Genomic DNA, 24,400 nt, shown 5'->3' with positions numbered 1-24,400 from the left:
AAAGCTGTTTATCCCCCAGACATGGATTACGATGTTGGAAAGAATGACAGACAGGTGAGAGATATTGTTTTTTTTTATTTTTGGTTTATTACAGAAGAGGAGGGCTTCGGTGGAATTAGTCGTTAGTTGAGTATAACTGTGTTTGCTATTTTTAAATAAAAATGGAAATCTGTGTTTTGTTTTATTTCTAATAAAATACTTTATTCTGGCTGTGTCTTTATTTACCATATAACTATAGGATTAGTAATGGATAGGTGTCTTACAGACACCTCTCCATTACTAAGCTGTGGGCTTGATGTCACCTGACAATACAAAGGTGACATCAACCCCACAAATATTACCTTACTTGCCACCACTACAGGGCAAGTGGGAAGAGCTGGGCAAAGTGCCAGGATTGGCACATCTAATAGATGCATCTTTCCTGGGCAGCTGTGGGCTGCTATTGTTAGGCTGTGGTGGCAGACGCTGCCTGCTGTCATTGTTCTCACTTAAATACAACTCTCATCATTCTCCCCTGCTCACGCCAATCGCAGGGGAGAATGATGAGAGCCGTGTTCGTGTTCAGCACCCGGTACCTGAGAACAGCGCTTACTGTAGCGCTTCTTCCCTGGCGCCTGTCCATAGGGTACTGATGCAGCACATGGGCGGCACACAGTTGCCACTCGTGTGCCACAAGTATTACACACATGGACACTGACATCCTTTTTTTATATCAGGCCTCATTATATTAGCCTTACGCCAAGTGCAAACATCTGTGTATTCTCTCATCCAAGAGAATTGGGTTAATTATGCAAATTGCACTCTGATCAAATTGTAATCAAAGTTTGAACAGCATGTGATCATAGTGTGAGCCGATTCTCTTAGATGAGCAGATAGAGAAAAAAATGTCTCCATCTTCTCCATTCTGTCAGTCCATGAATAGACTGCACTCAGCGCAGCTCGATGGTTTCCAAGGATTCATTGACTTGCATTACAATATCCGAGCAAACGTGGGCATGCAGTTAAAAAAAATAGGACACGTGTAGGGTTCCATAGCATAACATATGTGTACAAGCCCTTACCATGAGATTTTAATTGAAGACTTCCTTATTATTTATTTAAAATAGTTATTTGGTAATAAAATGTATATTTGTATTATAATTAGGTGCCTTTTTTGAGTCAACACATTTTCTGTTAGGATTTGAGACACATATTGAAAAACAAACGTTGAGGAAGAAACTATATGAAAAGTACACACACAATGCAAACTGAGTGTGATACAAAATATTCAAAAATTTTGTAAACAACTTAATGGGGTTCTCCAAGAATGTAATAAAATGAACCCTGTTCCATAACTGAAATGATAGCTCATCCTAGTCACGTGTCAGGATGGGCTGCAGTCTGAAGAAACAGCTTACGAGACATGTTTCTCAAGTGTCAGAAGAAGAAGTGTCATTGTAAGCACACATACCAAAGCTGCTGTAGAAGTGTTTGACAGGAGAAGAAATATATATTCTGCTTATGATACCGCTCCTATCAGTTGAGACACAGGTCTCGGAGGCATTATTTCTTCAGAATGCTGCCTGTCCTAACACTTGACTTTTACAGGCTGTCATTTGAATTTCGTGATGGGTGCTATTTTATTAAATTCTTGGAGAATGCCATTAATGGGCATGACAATTGTCAAATGTCACAAAGGAAATGTAGTGTGAGGAAAGGTGATTGTTGCTCACGGCAGCCATTGGAACTGTTGTTTTTATTCCCAACATGTCTATCTATGGTAACGTTCACATTTGCGTTGTTGGGCGCAGCGTCGTCGACGGATACCGACGCATGCGTCATGCGCCCCTATCTTTAACATGGGGGGGCACATGGACATGCGCCGGTATGCGTTGTCAAGCGTTTTGTGACGTATGCGTCATTTGGGCGCAACAGTCAGGCTGCAGCCGATGCTACATGATGCAGTTTTTTGAGCGTCAAATTTCACGTAAACGTCGGACGCATGCATCACAAAACGCTGCGTTGTGCATGCGTTTTGCGTTGCGTCGCCGACTCTGCGCCCAACAACGCAAATGTGAACTTAGCCTAAGACAAATGAGAAGAGGAATCAGATTGCTATGGGCTGCTGCTACACCTTTTCTTTACACCAGTTTTGATACTTCTCCATTATGACTAATCATAATTACTGGACAGTGGACACAAAAATGGTATGCAGGCCCTCAGGCATAGTACAGGGATGACAACAGCATGCTTCCGACCACGCCAGGAATGGACCATGTGCTTTGAATATGGATAGCATTTGGCTCTGTTGTTGCTTGGGAAGCCGCTTTGACATTTAGTAAAACTCTTATGCAGTAAGCTGTCTATATATTGTATCATTTCTGCCACATGCTATATGTATGTGGATGAAGGGGAGCCATCAATAGGTTTTTTTTGCACCATACACGTTTTTGATTGATCTCCTGATACAGCTGGAGTTCTGGTATTAAATGAATAGAATTGTGATAGAATTCTGTAGCAATGACACATGAGCTCAACTAATCCTCAAAAGCCAGCTGTATTCACTGCAGACACTGGGCACATGTCCAATATTAGCAATGAAAGCCCTTGTGACCTTCTGGACAGATGCTGTCTGTCACACATCCTCTTGTTAAAGGCTACATTGAAGTAAGCTATTAATTAAATGCTTCCTGGAGACTCCACTTAAAAGGTCCACTTTCACAGCAGCATCCCCCAGCTGCTAAGGATCACTAGGACAAATACAAGCAATGAGCACCCATTTGTCACTATGCTCTTGATGAACAATGACTGTGAGACATCTACACTGTCAGTACCGTAAAAATAATATCATTTATTACTGGACCAGATTTCCATCATTACATTGCTCTGCATGAATCCTAATTACCCTGAACATGTATCTTCTTACCTTCATCAACATAATGCTTATTATTAAGTTTCACCATTATCCTATAAAGCTACTGCTGCAACAGAGTAAGAGCTTGTTCACATATTGCACTTTTGCCACAAGAAAAACACAGTGTTTTACAGTACTAGCAAAGTGAGTGAGATTTCTGAAATTTCATGAGCATGTTGCTTATTTTTTTTTCTTGCAGATTTGAACCTTTAATACGCAAATCTGCAACATGTCAATTCTTTCAGTGTTTCTGCAGCGTTTTTCACCCTTTCTAAAGAATGGGGAAAACAGCAAATAAAAATGCATGCAAAAATGCGGCAAAAATATGTTTTTTATTCAGCGCTTTCCCAGCCAACACTCTGGTGTTTACCTGCCTGTTCTACCTGCCATCATCTGTGTCAGCTCAGAGCGGTCACAGACCACTCCTGGTGTCCATACTGCAGATTCCGCTGATGTCACTTTGACAAAGCAGCTGTTTCTCCTCCACTCTACTTTGAAAATGGGGCTAGACTGCCGGCATCATGCTGATTGACAGCTGACTCCCCTCTCCCTAACTCTGGGAAGCCAGCTATCAATCAGAACTGTGCTGGCAGTTACGCACCATCATCAGAACAGCTCGGAAGAGGATATCTGCTCTGTTTATGCGAAGCAGCAGAATCACCATCAGGAGTGATCAGTGACCACTATGTGCCAACGGCGGGTAGAACAGGCAGGTATCAAGCAACTACCTACCTGTTAGTTCTTAGGCCTATAGTAAAAAATGCAATATTCTTTGAAATCCTGTTTAAATAAAACTACTTTGTTTTGGAAGCTTGCTATTTGCTAAGTTACCTAGCTTTGATATAACTTTGTGGATAAAGTCATGTGCTGATTACTTGCGTTTTTACTGCAGATTTTCAACAGCTCCTTCAAGTCTTTGGAGAAAATCCATTAATAAAATACATACTTAGAGGAACAGAAATTGGCATGTGGCCTTAAAAAGCAGTACCGTAGGTATGAAATTTACATAAATCTCATCAACTCTGCTAGAATGGGAATTCGCTACATTTTTGTGAGCATTTTAGCAGCAGAAAAAAAGGATCAAGCCTATGTGCTCCAGAGGCAGATATATCATTGGTGCAATTTGTGCAACCGCTAGTGTTGAGCATTCCATTCGGGTATCGGCCGATATTCGCTGTATCGGAATTCCGATACCGAGTTCCGATATTTTTGCGATATCGGATACCGGAATCGGAAGTTCCCACAGTGCAAAAATGCAGTATAATTGAGTGTGGGTGGTGCGTGGGCGGAGACTGCGTGTGTCTGTGTGGACGGGGTCTGTGCGGGACCATGGGTGGTCTGTGCGTGCCTGCCGGGGGGGTCTGTACGGCCTGCCAGGGGGTCTGTATGGCTTGCCGGGGGGTCTGAGCGGCCTCTCAAGGGTCTGTACGGCCTGCCGGGGGGTCTGTGCGGCCTCTCCGGGGTCCGTGCAGCTTGCCGGGGGGTCTGTACGGCCTGCCGGGGGTCTTTGTGTCTGTGCAGGCATTGTCCGATGGGACTACAAGTCCCATCGGGCTATACCTGCTACAATGACAGTGATTGACACATTAGCCAATGATGGGACAGTAGTAGTCCCATCATCCGGCTAATGTGTTGAATGCATGAACATGCTACATACATGCTACATACATGCTACATACATAAATTCTACATACATGCTACATACTACATACATACATACATGCTACATACATACATACATTCTACAAACAGTACAGACCAAAACTTTGGACACACCTTCATTTAAAGATTTTTCTGTATTTTCATGACTATGAAAATTGTAAATTCACACTGAAGGCATCAAAACTATGAATTAACACATGTGGAATTATATACTTAACGAAAAAGTGTGAAACAACTGAAAATATGTCTTATATTCTAAGTTCTTCAAAGTAGCCACCTTTTGCTTTGATGACTGCTTTGCACACTATCAGCGATATCCGATATTTTTTGGATATCGGCTGATCCAATCCGATACCGATACTTTTGAATATCGGAAGGTATCGCTCAACACTAGCAATCGCACAAGGGACCTGTCATGCCTCTGAACAGGATGGTGCTGCCTCCATCCTGGTCAGGTCAGGGTTAATTTTAGTCCGCCTCTCTTTGGTTCTGGTGCGGCTATTTAATGTTGGCAGTTCCTGGATTGTGTGTCGGTGATACTTACATATACTCAGCTTGTGGTTGCTGACCCAGGTTCACGTCTGTAAATGTTGTGCCTCTGTGCTAGTGTGCCTTGCTGTGTATGACTCGGTTTTGTTCTGTGACTTCAGTCTTTGCATTCTGCTTTGTAGTGCTCTCTTTCTCCTGGTTATCAGACCCCAAGGCTTGTCCCTGTTTACTCTTAGTCTTATCCCTAAGGTACTTCATTCCCTCCTGGCTTTGACCCTCGGCTCTATTTGACTACGTTTTCTGTCTGTGCCCTGCACACTGTGTGTTCAGTGTCATTCCCTACACCTACACTCACGAGATGTGGCTCCGCCCCTGGTCACATGACTGCTCTGTGCCAGGTTCTATACTCACTGCATTAGAGTAAGGTCCTTGAGTTCGGTATGACTTGTTTCTGCACTCACTATGTTTATTTGTGCCACCCTGATAGCGCCCCCTAGACAGCACCAGTGACACCTTAGGTGTCATGACAGGTCCCACTTTCACTTCCAAAGCAGCAAGCAGCTTCTGTCACAAATATATACATGGGTCCATATACTGTTCTTGCACACGGGCCCTCTTGAATTTTTTGTCCACCACTGGCATGCTCATCCACATAGCTGATTAGTACAGCAGCTGCCTTCTATATGCATGCACTATTTTCTTCCAAAAGGGAGGAATGAACCCAAACTGTAAAGTTTTTGATGCATACTGGACACATAGTGTCCAGTACTGAATCCCAAATATGGACTTTTAACAGGATATCCGTTTTTCTGTTTGGGTTCAAATGCCTAATAAAAGTTCCATGAACGTCTGCAGCACTGCAAATCAACAAGCTCTTAGTCTGTTGGCACTTCTGGGGCCATCATAGTAATGCCAAGTATTGCCATGGCTGTGATTTGCTGGCCAGTACTTGATCCAGCCTGTATAATTGCGTGATCTCAAGTGCCACCACCATTCTGCTCTAATAAGTGTATGGATAGGACGTTGCTGGAATGAGGGACAGTGTTAGGTTGCACACAGCAGAAATGCCACTGTTTGTACTCTGCACATGTCTCAGTGGGAGAACTGTGCCAAAAAGCTGCTGTGTGTACTCTGGAACCCTGTCTCTGGGAGTACTGTACCTTTAAGCCTATATGTGTACTGTGCAACCCCGTCTGTGCTAGTACTGTGCCAAAAAGCCTGCATGTGTACTCTGCAGCCTCGCCTGTTGGGAGAAATGTGCCAAAAAAGCCTATATGTGTTCTCTGCACCTCCGCCTGTTGGAATTCTGCACCTTTAGGCCTCTGTGTGCACCTTGCTACCCTGTCTGTGGGAGTATTGTGCCTTTAAGTCAGTTTGCATTCTGCAACCCTAGCTGTGGGAATACTGGGCCTTTAAGCCTCTGTCTGTACTCTGCTAACCCTCCTGTTGGAGTCCTGTTTCAAAAAGCCTTTGTGTACTCTGCAGCTCTGTCTGTATGAGTCTGCCAAAAAAAGTTTCTACTCCGCAGCCGTCTTTTTGTAAGTAGTGTTTCTAAAAAATATTTCTACTATGCAGCTGTCTCCTTCCCATTTGTGAGCTGAGAAAATTATTTAATTCTTCCTCTATGTCTATACAATTAGCGTGTCTAAAAAAAATTCTACTATGCAGCTGTCTTTTTGTGAGTAGGGTGTCTAAAAACAAATTCTAGTGTGCAGCAGTCTTTTTCCCATTTGTGGGCCAAAGCGCCTCTGTTTTTACTGTACCAAAAAGCCCCTGGGAGTACTGTGCCGTAAGGTCTCTGTTTGTACTGTAACAAAAAGTCTCTGGGAGTACTGTGCCAAAAAGCCTTTGTTTGCACTGTAGTAAAACGCCTCTGTTTCTACTTTATCAAAAGTCTCTGTTTGTACTGTAACAAAAAGCCTGTGAGTTCTGTGTCAAAAAGCCTCTATTTGTACTACAAAAAGCCTCTGTCTCTGCCAAAAAATATCTGTTTGTACTGTAACAAAAAGCCTTTGTTTCTACTATACCAAAAAGCCTTCAGGGTTTTTGTGCAAAATTCTCTGTTTGAACTGTAACAAAAAGCCTGTTTCTACTTTACAAAAAAGCCTCTGTTTGTACTGTAACCAAAAAGTCTCTGGGAGTACTGTTATGATCCCAATGGCAAGGATCTCAGAGATTACAGCAAAGTCTGCAAACCTAAATACCAGCTCATAGGGACGTGGTAACTAGGCGGACCATATACCTGATCCTAGCACAAACACTAACAGTAGCCGGGGAACGTGCCTACGTTGATCCTAGACGTCTCGCGCCAGCCGGAGAACTAACTAACCCTATCAGGGAAAATAAGACCTCTCTTGCCTCCAGAGAAAAGACCCCAAAGTAATACAAGCCCCCAACAAATAATAACGGTGAGGTAAGAAGAAAAGACAAACGTAAGAATGAACTAGATTTAGCAAAGAGAGGCCCACTAACTAATAGCAGAAAATAGTAAGATGACTTATATGGTCAGCAAAAAACCCTGCAAAATATCCACGCTGAATATCCAAGAACCCCCAAACCGACTAACGGTGAGGGGGGAGAATATCAGCCCCCTAGAGCTTCCAGCAATATCAGGAATCACATTTTGTACAAGCTGGACAAAAATATGAACAAGCAAAATAACAAAAAAATAAGAAAGCAGGACTTAGCTTATCTTGCAAAGAACCAGGACCTGAAGACAGGAGCAAACAGAAATGAACTGATTACAACGATGCCAGGCACTGGACTGAGAATCCAGGAAGTTTAAATAGCAACACCCCAGGCCTAACGAAGCAGGTGAGTACCAACCTGGTAAAAGACAATCCAAGTGCCAAATCACTAGTGACCACACGAGGGAGCCAAGAAGTATAGTTCACAACAGTACCCCCCCTTTAAGGAGGGGTCACCGAACCCTCACCAAGACCACCAGGGCGACCAGGATGAGCAGCGTGGAAGGCACGAACCAAATCGGCCGCATGAACATCAGAGGCGGCCACCCAGGAATTATCCTCCTGACCATAGCCCTTCCATTTGACCAAATACTGAAGCCTCCGTCTAGAGAGACGAGAATCCAAGATCTTCTCTACCATGTACTCCAACTCGCCCTCAACCAACACCGGAGCAGGAGGCTCAACAGCAGGAACCACAGGCACAACATACCGCCACAACAAAGACCTATGGAACACGTTGTGAATGGCAAATGACACCGGAAGATCCAAACGAAAAGAAACCGGGTTAAGAACTTCCAAAATTTTATAAGGACCAATAAAGCGAGGCTTAAACTTAGGAGAGGAAACCTTCAGCGGGACATACCGAGAAGACAACCAAACCAAATCCCCAACACGAAGTCGGGGGCCCACACCGCGGCGGCGGTTGGCAAAACGCTGAGCCTTCTCCTGTGACAACTTCAAGTTGTCCACCACATGATTCCAAATCCGCTGCAACCTATCCACCACGGAATCCACCCCAGGACAGTCAGAAGACTCAACATAACCCGAGGAGAAACGAGGATGAAAACCAGAGTTGCAGAAGAATGGCGAAACCAAAGTAGCGGAACTAGCCCGATTATTAAGGGCAAACTCCGCCAATGGCAAGAAGGTCACCCAATCATCCTGGTCCGCAGAAACAAAACATCTCAAATAAGCCTCCAGTGTCTGATTAGTTCGCTCCGTTTGACCATTAGTCTGAGGATGAAAGGCAGATGAAAACGACAAATCAATGCCCATTTTAGCACAAAAAGATCGCCAGAATCTGGACACAAACTGGGATCCTCTGTCGGACACGATATTCTCCGGAATGCCATGTAAACGAACCACATTCTGAAAAAACAAAGGAACCAGATCGGAAGAGGAAGGCAACTTAGGCAAGGGTACCAAATGGACCATCTTGGAAAAACGATCACACACCACCCAGATGACAGACATTCCTTGAGACACCGGAAGATCAGAAATGAAATCCATGGAAATGTGTGTCCAAGGCCTCTTCGGGACGGGCAAGGGCAGAAGCAACCCGCTAGCACGAGAACAACAAGGCTTAGCCCGAGCACAAGTCCCACAGGACTGCACAAATGACCGCACATCCCGTGACAAGGAAGGCCACCAAAAGGACCTAGCCACCAAATCTCGGGTACCAAAAATTCCCGGATGCCCCGCCAACACTGAGGAATGAACCTCGGAAATGACTCTGCTGGTCCATTTATCAGGAACAAACAGTCTGTCGGGTGGACAAGAGTCAGGTCTACCAGCCTGAAATCTCTGCAACACACGTCGCAAATCAGGAGATATGGCCGACACGATTACTCCCTCTTTAAGAATACCAGCTGGCTCCGAGACTCCAGGAGAGTCAGGCACAAAGCTCCTAGAAAGAGCATCAGCCTTAACATTCTTCGAACCAGGCAGGTACGAGACCACAAAGTCAAAACGAGAGAAAAACAATGACCAACGAGCCTGTCTAGGATTCAGGCGCTTAGCAGACTCGAGATACATCAGATTTTTGTGATCAGTCAAGACCACCACACGATGCTTAGCACCCTTGAGCCAATGACGCCACTCCTCAAATGCCCACTTCATGGCCAACAACTCCCGATTACCAACATCATAGTTCCGCTCAGCAGGCGAAAACTTCCTAGAGAAAAAGGCACATGGTCTCATCACAGAGCAACCAGAGCCTCTCTGCGACAAAACAGCCCCAGCACCGATCTCAGAAGCATCCACTTCAACCTGAAAGGGAAGTGAGACATCAGGCTGGCACAAAACAGGCGCTGAAGTAAACCGGCGCTTCAGCTCCTGGAAGGCCTCCACGGCTGCAGGGGCCCAATTAGCCACATCAGAACCTTTCTTGGTCATATCCGTCAAAGGTTTAACAATGCTAGAAAAATTAGCGATAAAGCGACGGTAGAAATTAGCAAACCCCAAGAACTTCTGAAGACTCTTAACAGACGTGGGCTGAGTCCAATCATGAATAGCTCGGACCTTGATTGGGTCCATCTCCACAGCAGAAGGGGAGAAAATAAAACCCAAAAAGGAAACCTTCTGCACTCCAAAGAGACACTTTGAGCCCTTCACAAACAAAGCATTATCACGCAAAACCTGAAACACCATCCTGACCTGCTTTACATGAGAATCCCAATCATCCAAGAAAACCAGAATATCATCCAGATAAACAATCATAAATTTATCCAGATACTTCCGGAAGATATCATGCATAAAGGACTGAAACACTGAAGGAGCATTAGAGAGCCCAAAGGGCATCACCAAGTATTCAAAATGACCTTCGGGCGTATTGAATGCAGTTTTCCATTCATCTCCCTGCCTAATGCGCACAAGGTTGTACGCACCACGAAGATCTCTCTTGGTGAACCACTTGACACCCTTAATCCGAGCAAACAAGTCTGACAATAGTGGCAAAGGATACTGAAACTTAACAGTGATTTTATTCAGAAGCCGATAGTCTATACAAGGTCTCAAAGACCCATCCTTCTTGGCCACAAAAAAGAATCCCGCACCAAGAGGGGAAGAGGATGGACGAATATGCCCCTTCTCCAAAGACTCCTTGACATAAGAACGCATCGCGGCATGCTCGGGTACAGACAAATTAAATAATCGTCCCTTAGGAAATTTACTGCCAGGAATCAAATCTATAGCGCAGTCACAGTCCCTATGAGGAGGAAGATCACTGGACCTGGACTCACTGAATACATCCTGATAGTCACACAAATACTCAGGAACCTCTGAAGGAGTAGAAGTAGCAATAGACACCGGCGGAGAATCGCAATGAATTCCCTGACAACCCCAACTCGACACAGACATAGCCTTCCAATCTAAAACAGGATTATGGGTCTGTAACCATGGCAGACCTAACACGACCAAATCATTCATTTTATGCAGAACAAGAAAACGAATCACCTCCCGATGTTCAGGAGTCATGCACATGGTCACTTGTGTCCAAAACTGCGGTTTATTTTCCGCCAGTGGCGTAGCATCAATTCCTCTGAGAGGAATAGGAATTTTTAAAGGCTCCAGGACAAAACCGCAGCGCTTGGCAAACGACAAGTCCATAAGACTCAGGGCAGCACCTGAATCCACAAACGCCATAACAGGGTAGGAAGACAATGAACAAATTAAAGTCACAGACAAAATAAATTTAGGCTGCAAATTACCAATGGAGACAGGACTGACAACCTTGGTTAGGCGTTTAGAGCATGCTGATATAACATGTGTAGAATCACCACAGTAAAAACACAGCCCATTCTGTCGTCTATGATTTTGTCGTTCGGTTCTAGTCAGGATTCTATCACATTGCATTGAAACAGGTGTCTGTTCAGACAACACCGCCAGAGGATTAGCGGATTTGCGCTCCCGCAAATGCCGATCAATCTGAATAGCCAGCGCCATAGAATCATTCAGATTTGTGGGAATTGTGAAACCCACCATCACATTCTTAATGGCTTCAGAAAGGCCATTTCTGAAATTTGCAGCCAGAGCACATTCATTCCATTGAGTAAGCACGGACCATTTCCGAAATTTTTGGCAATACACTTCGGCTTCATCCTGGCCCTGAGAGATAGCCAGTAGAGCTTTTTCTGCCTGAATTTCAAGATTAGGCTCCTCATAAAGCATTCCGAGCGCCAGAAAAAACGCATCAACATCCGCCAATGCCGGATCTCCTGGCGCTAACGAGAAAGCCCAATCCTGAGGGTCGCCACGCAAAAAGGAGATAACAATTTTAACTTGCTGAGCTGAATCTCCAGACGAACGAGGTTTCAAAGATAGAAACAATTTACAATTATTCCTAAAATTCCTAAATTTAAATCGATCTCCAGAGAACAGCTCAGGAATAGGTATCTTAGGCTCAGACATAGGACTGCTAACAACAAAATCCTGAATGCTCTGCACTCGTGCAGCAAGCTGATCCACACTAGTAATCAAGGTCTGAACATTCATGTCTGCAGCAAAGCTTACAGCCACTCTGAGAAAAAAAAGGGGAAGGAAGAAAGAGGAGAAAAAAAACCTCAAAACTCCTTTTCTTTTAATCCCACTTCTGCAATGCATTAACTATTTAGGCCTGGCATACTGTTATGATCCCAATGGCAAGGATCTCAGAGATTACAGCAAAGTCTGCAAACATAAATACCAGCTCATAGGGACGTGGTAACTAGGCTGACCATATACCTGATCCTAGCACAAACACTAACAGTAGCCGGGGAACGTGCCTACGTTGATCCTAGACGTCTCGCGCCAGCCGGAGAACTAACTAACCCTATCAGGGAAAATAAGACCTCTCTTGCCTCCAGAGAAAAGACCCCAAAGTAATACAAGCCCCCAACAAATAATAACGGTGAGGTAAGAAGAAAAGACAAACGTAAGAATGAACTAGATTTTAGCAAAGAGAGGCCCACTGACTAATAGCAGAAAATAGTAAGATGACTTATATGGTCAGCAAAAAACCCTGCAAAATATCCACGCTGAATATCCAAGAACCCCCAAACCGACTAATGGTGAGGGGGGAGAATATCAGCCCCCTAGAGCTTCCAGCAATATCAGGAATCACATTTTGTACAAGCTGGACAAAAATATGAACAAGCAAAATAACAAAAAAATAAGAAAGCAGGACTTAGCTTATCTTGCAAAGAACCAGGACCTGAAGACAGGAGCAAACAGAAATGAACTGATTACAACGATGCCAGGCACTGGACTGAGAATCCAGGAAGTTTAAATAGCAACACCCCATGCCTAACGAAGCAGGTGAGTACCAACCTGGTAAAAGACAATCCAAGTGCCAAATCACTAGTGACCACAAGAGGGAGCCAAGAAGTATAGTTCACAACAGAGTACTGTGCCAAAAAGCCTGTGTTTGTACTGTAACAAAAAGCTCCTGCTTGTACTGTTACAAAAAGCCTCTGGGAGTACTGTGCCAAAAAGCTTCTGTGTACGCTGCAGCCATGTGTGTACGAGGAGTGTGCCTAAAAATTCATTTTGCTCTGCCGCTGTTTTTGTACGAGTTGTGTTCCTAAAAAAGAGTTATACTCCGCACTTGGGTCTGTGGGAGTACTTTGCGTAAAAACACATTTTTTTAATTTGCAACCGTGTCTATGGGAATACTGTACCAAAAAAAAGTGTGTAGTCTGATCGCATCTCTGTGGGAGTACTCTTAAATAGCCACTGTGAGGTTACACTGGAAATCAGCCTGTCTGAGCATACTCTGCAAAATATCCGCTTTTTTAATTTAATTTGGGCAGGCCCAAAACATTGTGAATAGAAAATAGAGTACACAAACTGCAGTGGAGTCTAACAAAGGCTATGTACATGTGATATACTTCTATATTCAGCCAAAGATATGGACAAGACCTGTGGGACACACGTCTAGTTAATTTTAATCAATGCGAGCTTGCCCATGTTGGCACTGGACAGGCGCATGTTTGTGATCACACCCCCTGCCGTGCTAAGTACACGTTCCAACAGTACATTTTTCGCAGGGCAAGCTAGCAATCTTGAAGGCGTGAAGGGCAAGCTCAGACCATGTGTCCAATTTAAAGACTCAAAAGTTAAGTGTGCTGTTGTGGATTCTGTTTGTGGGCTCCCTCTGGTGGTTACTGCTGGTACTGGGTGACTTTGGTGGGTTGCGGCCTTTGGTTTCCACCTGTCCATCAGTGGCTGGGTGTTTCCTATTTTACCTGGCCTTTCTGTCATTTCCCTTGCCGGCTATCAATGTGTTCAGATGTGCTCTGTTTGGTTCCTGCCTACCTGCTCCCAGCTCTTTCAGGATAAGCTAAGTGCTGATTTTCAGTTGTTTGGTTTTTGGTCCAGCTTGCTTAGAATGTCTCTATGCTAGCTGGTTGCTCTAGTGGACTGAGGTTCTCCCCATGTGCCATGAGTTGGCACATGGGTTCTTGTAATCTCAGGATGGTTTTTTTGATTAGGGTTTTTTGCTGACCGCTCAGTCCCCTTTTGTATCGCTCTGCTTTCTAGTTTACAGCGGGCCTCAATTTGCTAAAGCTATATACATCATCTCTATGTGTGTGCCTTCCTCTCATTTCACCGTCAATACATGTGGGGGGCAACTATACCTTTTGGGGTTAATTCCTCTGGAGGCAAGTGAGGTCTTTGTTTTCTCTGCAGTACTAGTTAGCTCTTAGGCTGGTGCGTGGCGTCTAGAACCAACGTAGGCACGCTCCCTGGCTATCTCTACTTGCGTTTGTCAGGCGTAGGGCAGCGGTCAGCCCAGGTTCCATCACCCTAGAGCTCGTCCGATATTTGTTTTACTTTGCTTGTCCTGTGCTATCCCTAGCCATTGGGGATTCATGACAGTGTGCCACACCTATCACTCAGTACAGTGGGGAAAAAAAGTATTTAGTCAGCCCCGATGAGCGCTTCGGACCTTCCTTCCTCAGGGAGCCTGCATCTCTAGTGTACAACAACTTATAAGACTAAACACCATGGTAACTCATAATATGACAAAAATCTGTACCATAGGTGAAAAAGGACCAACAAGACCTATCATCAAGATAAGCACATGACACAAGAGGGAAACGATGAAAAATGGTCACACACAATAAATAGAAATGCTATAACCTTTATTAATACCAAACCACAATATTAAAACCAGGTGAGCGGAGGGAAGGTAGTAAAGCACAGAAAACACTGTTATGAAGTTAACAGGAAGGGCGCCACCAGAGATAACAGTCCTACAGGCTTATACATTATCAGAGTAAACAAATAAGCAAAAATAGGAAACAAATAGTAAAAAACTAAATAAACCAAAATAATAACTTGATCCTACTGCAGTCAGGGATACCAAGCCAAGTACCAACTGTTTCACATATAAGATAGGTGAGTGCAAGAACCGCTATAATGCTATCCTAATTGAAATCCCATACCTATCAAACCGACACAGTAGATATTAGTAAAGCAAGGTACCCACCGCACAGAGGACTGTAGTACTGGAGGCGCGCTTCCACCCCAACGCGCGTTTCGGCGATCACACCTTCATCAGGGGGCCCCTGATGGTATGGGATTTCAATTAGGATAGCATTATAGCGGTTCTTGCACTCACCTATCTTATATGTGAAACAGTTGGTACTTGGCTTGGTATCCCTGACTGCAGTAGGATCAAGTTATTATTTTGGTTTATTTAGTTTTTTACTATTTGTTTCCTATTTTTGCTTATTTGTTTACTCTGATAATGTATAAGCCTGTAGGACTGTTATCTCTGGTGGCGCCCTTCCTGTTAACTTCATAACAGTGTTTTCTGTGCTTTACTACCTTCCCTCCGCTCACCTGGTTTTAATATTGTGGTTTGGTATTAATAAAGGTTATAGCATTTCTATTTATTGTGTGTGACCATTTTTCATCGTTTCCCTCTTGTGTCATCTCTAGTGTACGTCTAATCTTTTATATTAGGGTTGAGCGACTTTGACTTTTTTAGGGTCGAGTCATGTTTCGCGAAACCCGACTATCTGAAAAGTCGAGTCGGGTGAAATCGGCCGATTACTGCGTAAAGTCGGGGATCGGCCGGAACACGAAACCCAATGGACGTCAATGGGAAAAATATATATAAAATTCTCTCTCTCTCTCTCTCTCTCTCTCTCTCTCTCTCTCTCCCCTCCGTCCCTGCAAAGTTTGTGTTTCACAATGGAAATCGCTATATCCCAAACGTTAAGATGGCGGTTTTACCCCATGTGACGCCACACAAAGCAAGCCGGAACCGATGTCATCACGCTGCACACACTCCTTCATTGGCTGAAAAAATGGCGGGGAAAGCGTCATACGAAACACGACTTTGGCAGGAAGATCGCCGACCGTGTGGCCGATCCCACGCTGGGGTCGGGTCGGGTTTCACGAAACCCGACTTTGCCAAAAGTCGGCGACTTTTAAAAATGACCGATCCGTTTCGCTCAACCCTATTTTATATCCTTACCGCCACATTGTGGTCTGAAAGGAGCGTCACAACGTGACCGGAATCGACGGCCCCAATGACACGCCGGTCTTTAAGCCAACAGTGATGCTAGCCGGCGTCATGTGACGGCAGGTCCTGGTTGGACACTACCTACCACGGTGAGACGCTGAAAGCCACCCAGAGCCGCAGAGACTAGGAGGATGAGCGTGTACAGGCAAGGAGCAACGTTGTTTAGTGCTGCCACAAATTGTTTCATAGGATGTGCTACATAGCAAAACAAAAAGCCACATATAAGGCCCAATATGTGAACAGACTAGAATAGCAAGAGGATCATATGATCAAAAACAACAAAGGAATAAAGAAAAGAACGAAAGGAGAAAAGGAAAAGACAAAAAATTATATAAAAAAACATATCATAACAACCAAAACAACAACCACAGTGAACAACTGCATGCGGGCATGTCATTATGCATTAATTCCAAAAGACTTGATTGGAGTAAAAATTCAGTCTTTTCCACATTCTTTATGTTTCCAATTTGGTATCCTATCCATACATCACATCATAATCCGCGTTGACACCCGATTAACAGACCACATATGGGAGGGAGAATGTGTATATGAATGGTAACTATTAGGGTTGAGCGAAATGGATCGGACAAATTTAAAAATTGCCGACTTTCGGCAAAGTCGGGTTTCATGAAACCCGACCCGATCCCAGTGTGGGATCGGCCATGCTGTCGGCGATCTTCGCACCAAAGTCACGTTTCATATGACGCTTTCAGCGCCATTTCTCAGCCAATGAAGGAGGACGCAGTGTGGGCAGCGTGATGACATAGGTCTCGGTCCCCACCATCTTAGAGAAGGGCATGACAGTGATTGGCTTGCTTTCTCCGGTGTCACGGGATATAAAGGGGCATGCACGCTGACCGCCATCTTACTTCTGCCGATCTGAGCATAGGGAGAGGTTGCTGCAGCTTCGTCAGAAGCAGGGATATACTTAGGGAGGGAAGATTAACCCCCAAACCACTTGTGCTGTAGCGATTTCCACTGTCCAACACCACCTTTTCTTTGCAGGGACAGCGGAGGCTAGATTTTTGTGCATCAGCTCTGTAGCTTATTAGGCTGCCTTATAAGGCTCCCTGATAGCTGCATTGCTGTTTATACGCTGCTGTGCAAACCAACTGCTTTTTTAAAAGCAAAAATCCTGTTGCTCCTTTCTGCACAGTTCTATTGTTTATTTGTCCACACTTTTGTGCGCAGCAGTCCTTTTTATTGCTGGCTGCCATACTTGTCCTAAGATCATTGTAGGGACATTGTTATTGTAGTACAGTCCCCTTTTTTATTTTAATATATCTTCCAGCCACGTTCTGCACTTACATTGTGTAGTGTAATACACTGGGCATGATTGTTGCAGCAGTCTCCCACACAAAAAAGGGAGATTTAAATTGCCACTAAGTGGATCTACGTCAGTTCTGTTTGTCGTATATCTGCCAGCCACGTTCTGCCACTTACATTGTGTAGTGTAATACAGTGGGCCTGAGTTTTGCACCAGTCTCCACACAAAAAAGGGAGATTTAAATTGCCACTAAGTGGATCTGCATCAGTTCTGTTTGTCGTATATCTGCCAGCCACGTTCTGTAATACAGTGGGCCTGAGTTTGGGTGCAGTGTCACCCCCAAAAAAGGGAGATTTAAATTGCCACTAAGTGGATCTGCATCAGTTCTGTTTGCCGTATATCTGCCAGCCACTTTTTGCCACTTACATTGTGTAGTGTAATACAGTGGGCCTGAGTTTTGCAGCAGTCTCCCACACAAAAAAGGGAGATTTAAATTGCCACTAAGTGGATCTGCGTCAGTTCAGTTTGTCGTATATCTGCCAGCCACGTTCTGCCACTTACATTGTGTAGTGTAATACAGTGGGCCTGAGTTTGGGTGCAGTGTCACCCCCAAAATAGGGAGATTCAACTTGCCACTAAGTGGATCTGCATCAGTTCAGTTTGTCGTATATCTGCCAGCCACGTTCTGCCACTTACATTGTGTAGTGTAATACACAGGGCCTGAGTTTGGGTGCAGTCTCCCCCCCAAAAAAGGGAGATTTAAATTCTCAACAAGTTTATATACACCTTCTACCTCGTTTTACAGTACCATATAATGGTTGTTAGTTTGTTTACATTTTCCCAAAAATGAGGAAGTCTGGTGGAAGAGGCCGTGGGTGGTCGTTGCCAGCTAGTAATGATGGTGGTGGTGGTGGTGGTGGAGCATCTGGTGGTAGTGGGAAAAGCAAAATAGCACCTAAAGCTCGAGTTGTTCAGACAGCGTCATCGTCTGGCTACACAAGGTCTCGAAGGCTCCCTTATCTGGGAGTAGGAAAACCACTTTTAAAGCCGGAGCAGCAGGAAAAAGTTTTGGCTTTCATTGCTGACTCAGCCTCTAGCTCTTTCGCCTCCTCTTCAGAAAGTTCGAAATATAAAAGCAGCGAGTCATCAGTGGATGCTTGTCAGGAACAAGTCGCTTCCTTGTGTTCTTCACCCAAAGCAAAAGTGAAGGATGCTGCAGGCGACACTACAGTTTACTCCACGGAGCTCTTTACACATCCCGTGCCAGGGTTAGAAAGGGAAATAGTTAACAGCCCATTACAAGATGAATTGGACATGGAGTGCACAGATGCACAGCCACAGCTAGATTATTATGCTGTTCCATTGACTCAGATCATTACATTGCCCACGCAGTGTACTGAGCCAGAATGTGACCCTGATGTGACTATGGTACCCCATCCCAAACGCTATAGCACCTTACACGGTGACACAGAGGAAGGTGCACATGACATTGAAGAGGAGGTGATAGATGACCCAGTTGTTGACCCAGATTGGCAGCCATTGGGGGAACCGGGTGCCGCTGGCAGTAGCTCTGAAGCGGAGGAGGATGATCCGCAGCAGGCATCTACATCGCAACAGCTTTCATCTGGCAGGCCCGTATTTGGCCAAAAAACATTTGACAAAACCAAAAACACTTTTAGGACAGCGTGGCCATCCAGTTAAAGTAGCACAGCGTGCAATGCTTGAAAAGGTATTCGATAGTAGGAAGAGTGCAATGTGGGAGTTTTTTAACCAAGATCCGAATGATCAGTGCAAAGTTATCTGTAAGAAATGCTCAAAGACCTTTAGCAAAGGGAAGAATGTCCAAAATTTAAATACAACGTGCATGCGTAGACATTTAACCAGCATGCACTTGCAAGCCTGGACTAACTACCAAATGTCCCGTACCGTTGGTGCACCTGCTCAGAATGAAGGTAGTCAGCAATGCTACATTGCTTGCCTCACTGTAAGCCCACCAGTTAGGACACCACCAGCAGCAAATGTGGAGGTATCGTCGCAAGGCCAACGCAGTCAGGAAATCACAAGGTTATTGGTAGGAAACACTGTATGTAGGCCAACATCGAGAATACCATTACCAACCCTCTCTCAATCCACTATGTCCACCACCGCCACCACCGCTAGTTACACCATATGCAGCTCTCCAGTCCAGCTCACCCTACAAGAGACTCTCGTTAGGAAATGGAAGTACTCATTCTCTCATCCGCGTACACAGGGTTTGAACGCCCACATTGCTAGACTAATCTCGTTAGAGATGATGCCATACTGGTTGGTTGAAAGCGAAGCTTTCAAAGCCCTGATGGCCTACACAGTACCATGCTATGACCTACCCAGTCGACACTTCTTTGCGAGAAAAGCCATCCCAGCCCTCCACCAGCATGTCAAAGTCCGCATTGTCCATGCACTCAGGCAATCAGTCAGTAGAATGGTGCACCTCACAACAGATGCATGGACCAGTAGGCATGGCCAGGGACGTTACGTGTCCATCACGGCGCACTGGGTTAATGTGGTGGATGCAGGGTCCACAGGGGACAGCCATAGTGGGACAGTTCAGCCTAGCCCATGGTCTAGGAAACAGTTGGCAGTAGGCGTTCGACACCCCTCCTCTTCCTCCTCCTCCTCCAGAAGGGAAAGCTCATCCACAGAGCGCAGTTGCCCTACCACTCCATCCGCAGCTGCCAGTGTTGCACATGAGGTGTCACATTGTGGAACAGCTAGTGGTAAGCGTCAGCAGGCTGTATTGGAAATGAAGTTTTTGGGCGACAACAGACACACCGCGGAAGTACTGGCCGAGTACTTGCAGCGAGAAACTCAGTCATGGCTGGGCAGTGTACATCTTGAGGCAGGCAAGGTAGTCAGTGATAACAGAAGGAATTTTATGGCTGCCATAGCCCTTTCAGAACTGAAACACATACCTTGCCTGGCTCACACCTTGAACCTGATGGTGCAGTGCTTCCTGAAAAGTTATCCGGGGTTACCAGCCCTGCTCCTGAATAATAATAATAATAATAATCATTTTTATTTATATAGTGCCAACATATTCCGCAGCGCTTTACAAATTATACAGACTTGTACAGACAATAGTCATTACAGCATAACAGTCTTCGCACCTTCAGTCTTCCTGAAGGTGTGAAGACTTTGCTCGCACATCCGTCGGTCGCCCGTACACTCCAGCCGTATGCAGAACCATCAGCGATCACTGAAGCTTCCCCAGCACTGCCTAATAATCGATGTAGCAACAAGGTGGAACTCCACACTGCACATGCTTCAGAGGCTGTGCGAACAGAGCCATGCTGTAATTTATTTGTGGGAGGATACACCTACACAGGCAGGCAGTTGGATGGCAGACATGGAGTTGTCAGGTGTGCAGTGGTCGAGTGTTATGATCCTTAGTGGTTGAGGATCACAAATTACTCCAGCTAAGTAACAAACATAGGACAAGCTCTAGGGAGGTGGCAAACTGGACTGACCGCAAATCTGAACCTATCCAAACACACTAGAAGTAGCCGGTGAACGTGCCTAAAAATCCTAGACGTCTTGAGCCAGCCTGAGGAACTAACTACCCCTAGAGAGAAAGAAAGACCTCTCTTGCCTCCAGAGAAATAATCCCCAAAGATATAGAAGCCCCCAACAAATAATAACGGTGAGGTAAGAGGAAGGCACATACACAGGGGTGAAAGCAGATTCAGCAAATGAGGCCCACTAATACTAGATAGCAGAAAATAGAAAAGGGAATCTATGCGGTCAGTAAAAAACCCTTACAAAATATCCACTCTGAGATTTCAAGAACCCCCACACCAACTAACGGTGTGGGGGGAGAAACTCAGTCCCCTAGAGCAACCAGCAAGCGAGGAAATCACATTTTAGCGAGCTGGACTAAAAACATAATGAACGCTGATAATCAAAAAATGATCAAACAAAAACTTAGCTTGTCTTGGAGAGACTGGGAGCAAGGTAGACACAAGGAATCTGAAGAGCACTGAATACATTGATAGCAGGCAAGGAACTGAGTATCCAGGTGGGCTAAATAGGAAACCAACCAAGGATAACGAACCAGCTGATGCTGCAACCTGCAGAAAGACAACACTACACAGTACCGCTTGTGACCACTAGAGGGAGCCCAAAAATAGAGATCACAACAGTACCCCCCCCCTTGAGGAGGGGTCACCGAACCCTCATCAAGACCCCCAGGGCGATCAGGATGAGCCGCGTGGAAGGCACGAACCAAATCGGCCGCATGAACATCAGAGGCGACAACCCAGGAATTATCCTCCTGACCATAGCCCTTCCACTTAACCAAATACTGCAGCCTCCGTCTAGAGATACGAGAATCCAAAATCTTCTCCACCACGTACTCCAATTCGCCCTCGACCAGCACCGGAGCAGGAGGCTCAACAGAAGGAACCACAGGTACCACATACCTCCACAACAAAGACCTATGGAACACATTATGAATGGCAAACGATGCTGGGAGATCCAAACGAAAAGACACCGGGTTAAGGATTTCCAAGATCTTAAAAGGACCGATGAAGCGAGGCTTGAATTTAGGAGAGGAGACCTTCATAGGAACATACCGAGAAGACAGCCACACCAAATCCCCCAACACGAAGTCGGGGACCCACACCGCGGCGGCGGTTGGCAAAGCGCTGAGCCTTCTCCTGTGACAACCTCAAATTGTCCACCACATGGTTCCAAATCTGCTGCAACCTATCCACCACAGAATCCACCCCAGGACAGTCAGAAGGCTCAACCTGACCCGAGGAAAAACAAGGATGGAAACCAGAATTGCAGAAAAAAGGCGAAACCAAAGTAGCAGAACTAGCCCGATTATTAAGGGCAAACTCGGCCAAAGGCAAAAAGGTCACCCAATCATCCTGATCAGCAGAAACAAAACATCTTAAATAAGTTTCCAACGTCTGATTAGTTCGCTCGGTTTGGCCATTAGTCTGAGGATGGAAGGCCGACGAAAAAGACAAATCAATGCCCATCTTAGCACAAAAAGTCCGCCAAAACCTGGACACAAACTGGGATCCTCTGTCAGACACAATATTTTCAGGAATGCCGTGCAAGCGAACCACATTCTGAAAAAATAGAGGAACCAAATCGGAGGAAGAAGGCAACTTAGGCAAGGGCACCAAATGGACCATCTTGGAAAAACGATCACACACCACCCAGATGACAGACATTTTCTGAGATACTGGAAGATCCGAAATAAAATCCATGGAAATGTGCGTCCAAGGCCTTTTCGGAACAGGCAAAGGCAAAAGCAAACTGCTGGCACGAGAACAGCAAGGCTTAGCCCAAGCACAAATCCCACAAGACTGCACAAAGGAACGCACATCCCGCGACAAGGAAGGCCACCAGAAGGACCTAGCCACCAAATCTCTGGTACCAAAAATCCCAGGATGACCCGCCAACACCGAAGAATGAACCTCGGAAATTACTCTGCTGGTCCATCTATCCGGGACAAACAGTCTCTCTGGTGGACAACGGTCAGGTCTATCCGCCTGAAATTTCTGCAGCATTCGTCGCAAATCTGGGGAAATGGCAGACAAAATAACTCCCTCTCTGAGAAGACCAGCCGGCTCAGAAACTCCCGGAGAGTCAGGCACAAAACTCCTAGAAAGTGCATCAGCTTTCACGTTCTTCGAATCGGGCAGGTATGAGACCACGAAGTTGAAACGGGAGAAAAACAACGACCAACGAGCCTGTCTAGGATTCAGGCGCTTGGCAGATTCAAGATAAATCAGATTTTTGTGATCAAGACCACCACACGATGTTTAGCTCCTTCGAGCCAATGTCGCCACTCCTCAAATGCCCACTTCATAGCCAACAACTCCTGATTACCAACATCATAATTCCGCTCGGCAGGCGAAAACTTTCTTGAAAAGAAAGCACATGGCTTCATCACAGAGCCATCAGAGCTTCCCTGCGACAAAACAGCCCCTGCTCCAATCTCAGAAGCATCAACCTCGACCTGGAAGGGGAGAGAGACATCTGGCTGACATAAGACTGGAGCTGAAGAAAACCGGTGCTTCAGCTCCCGAAAGGCCTCCACGGCCGCAGGAGACCAATTATTCACATCAGAACCCTTCTTGGTCAAATCCGTCAAAGGTTTAACCACGCTAGAAAAATTAGCGATGAAACGACGGTAAAAATTAGCAAAACCCAAGAACTTCTGAAGACTCTTAACAGACGTGGGCTGAGTCCAGTCATGAATAGCCTGGACCTTGACTGGGTCCATCTCCACAGTAGAAGGAGAAAAAATAAAACCCAAAAAGGAGACCTTCTGTACTCCGAAGAGGCATTTTGAGCCCTTCACAAATAAAGCATTAGCACGCAGGACCTGAAACACCATCCTGACCTGCTTCACATGGGACTCCCAATCATCAGAAAAGACCAAAATGTCATCCAGATAAACAATCATAAATTTATCCAGATATTCTTGGAAGATGTCATGCATGAAGGACTGAAACACAGAAGGAGCATTAGAGAGTCCAAAAGGCATCACTAAGTACTCAAAATGGCCTTCGGGCGTATTAAATGCTGTTTTCCATTCATCTCCCTGCTTAATGCGCACAAGGTTATACGCACCACGGAGATCTATCTTGGTGAACCAACTGGCACCCTTAATCCGAGCAAACAAATCAGACAATAGTGGCAAAGGATACTGAAATTTGACTGTGATTTTATTCAGAAGACGATAATCTATACAAGGTCTCAAAGAACCGTCCTTCTTGGCCACAAAAAAAAATCCTGCACCAAGAGGGGAAGAGGATGGGCGAATATGTCCCTTCTCCAAAGACTCCTTTATATAACTCCGCATCGCGGCATGCTCTGGTATAGACAAATTAAAAAGTCGTCCCTTAGGGAATTTACTACCAGGAATTAAATTTATAGCACAGTCACAATCCCTATGAGGGGGCAGGGCACTGGACCTGGGCTCATCAAATACATCCTGGAAGTCAGACAAAAACTCAGGGACCTCAGAAGGAGTGGAAGAAGCAATAGACACCAACGGAGTATCACCATGAATTCCCTGACAACCCCAACTCGACACAGACATAGCTTTC

The 24,400-nt window shown here is 45.3% G+C and overlaps 1 protein-coding gene across 6 annotated transcripts in view; it reads left to right on the top strand.

Annotated features, from left to right (window-relative positions):
* The window catches only part of LOC143782270 (poly(rC)-binding protein 3-like), a 2,306,623-nt gene that overhangs the window by 1,258,025 nt on the left and 1,024,198 nt on the right, over positions 1-24,400 (top strand). For 2 of the 6 annotated variants that reach the window (XM_077269555.1, XM_077269548.1), the window contains one exon: positions 3,786-3,886. The exons of the other annotated variants lie outside the window; for them this stretch is intronic. The gene's annotated coding sequence lies outside the window, so the exon portion shown is untranslated. The remainder of the gene's footprint in view (positions 1-3,785; positions 3,887-24,400) is intronic. 6 annotated transcript variants of the gene reach the window in all.

This window comes from Ranitomeya variabilis, chromosome 6 (assembly GCF_051348905.1).
Source record: "Ranitomeya variabilis isolate aRanVar5 chromosome 6, aRanVar5.hap1, whole genome shotgun sequence".
Lineage (NCBI taxonomy): Eukaryota > Metazoa > Chordata > Amphibia > Anura > Dendrobatidae > Ranitomeya > Ranitomeya variabilis.
Note: the sequence above shows the minus strand (reverse complement) of the source record. Positions and strands in the feature narration are given on the sequence as shown.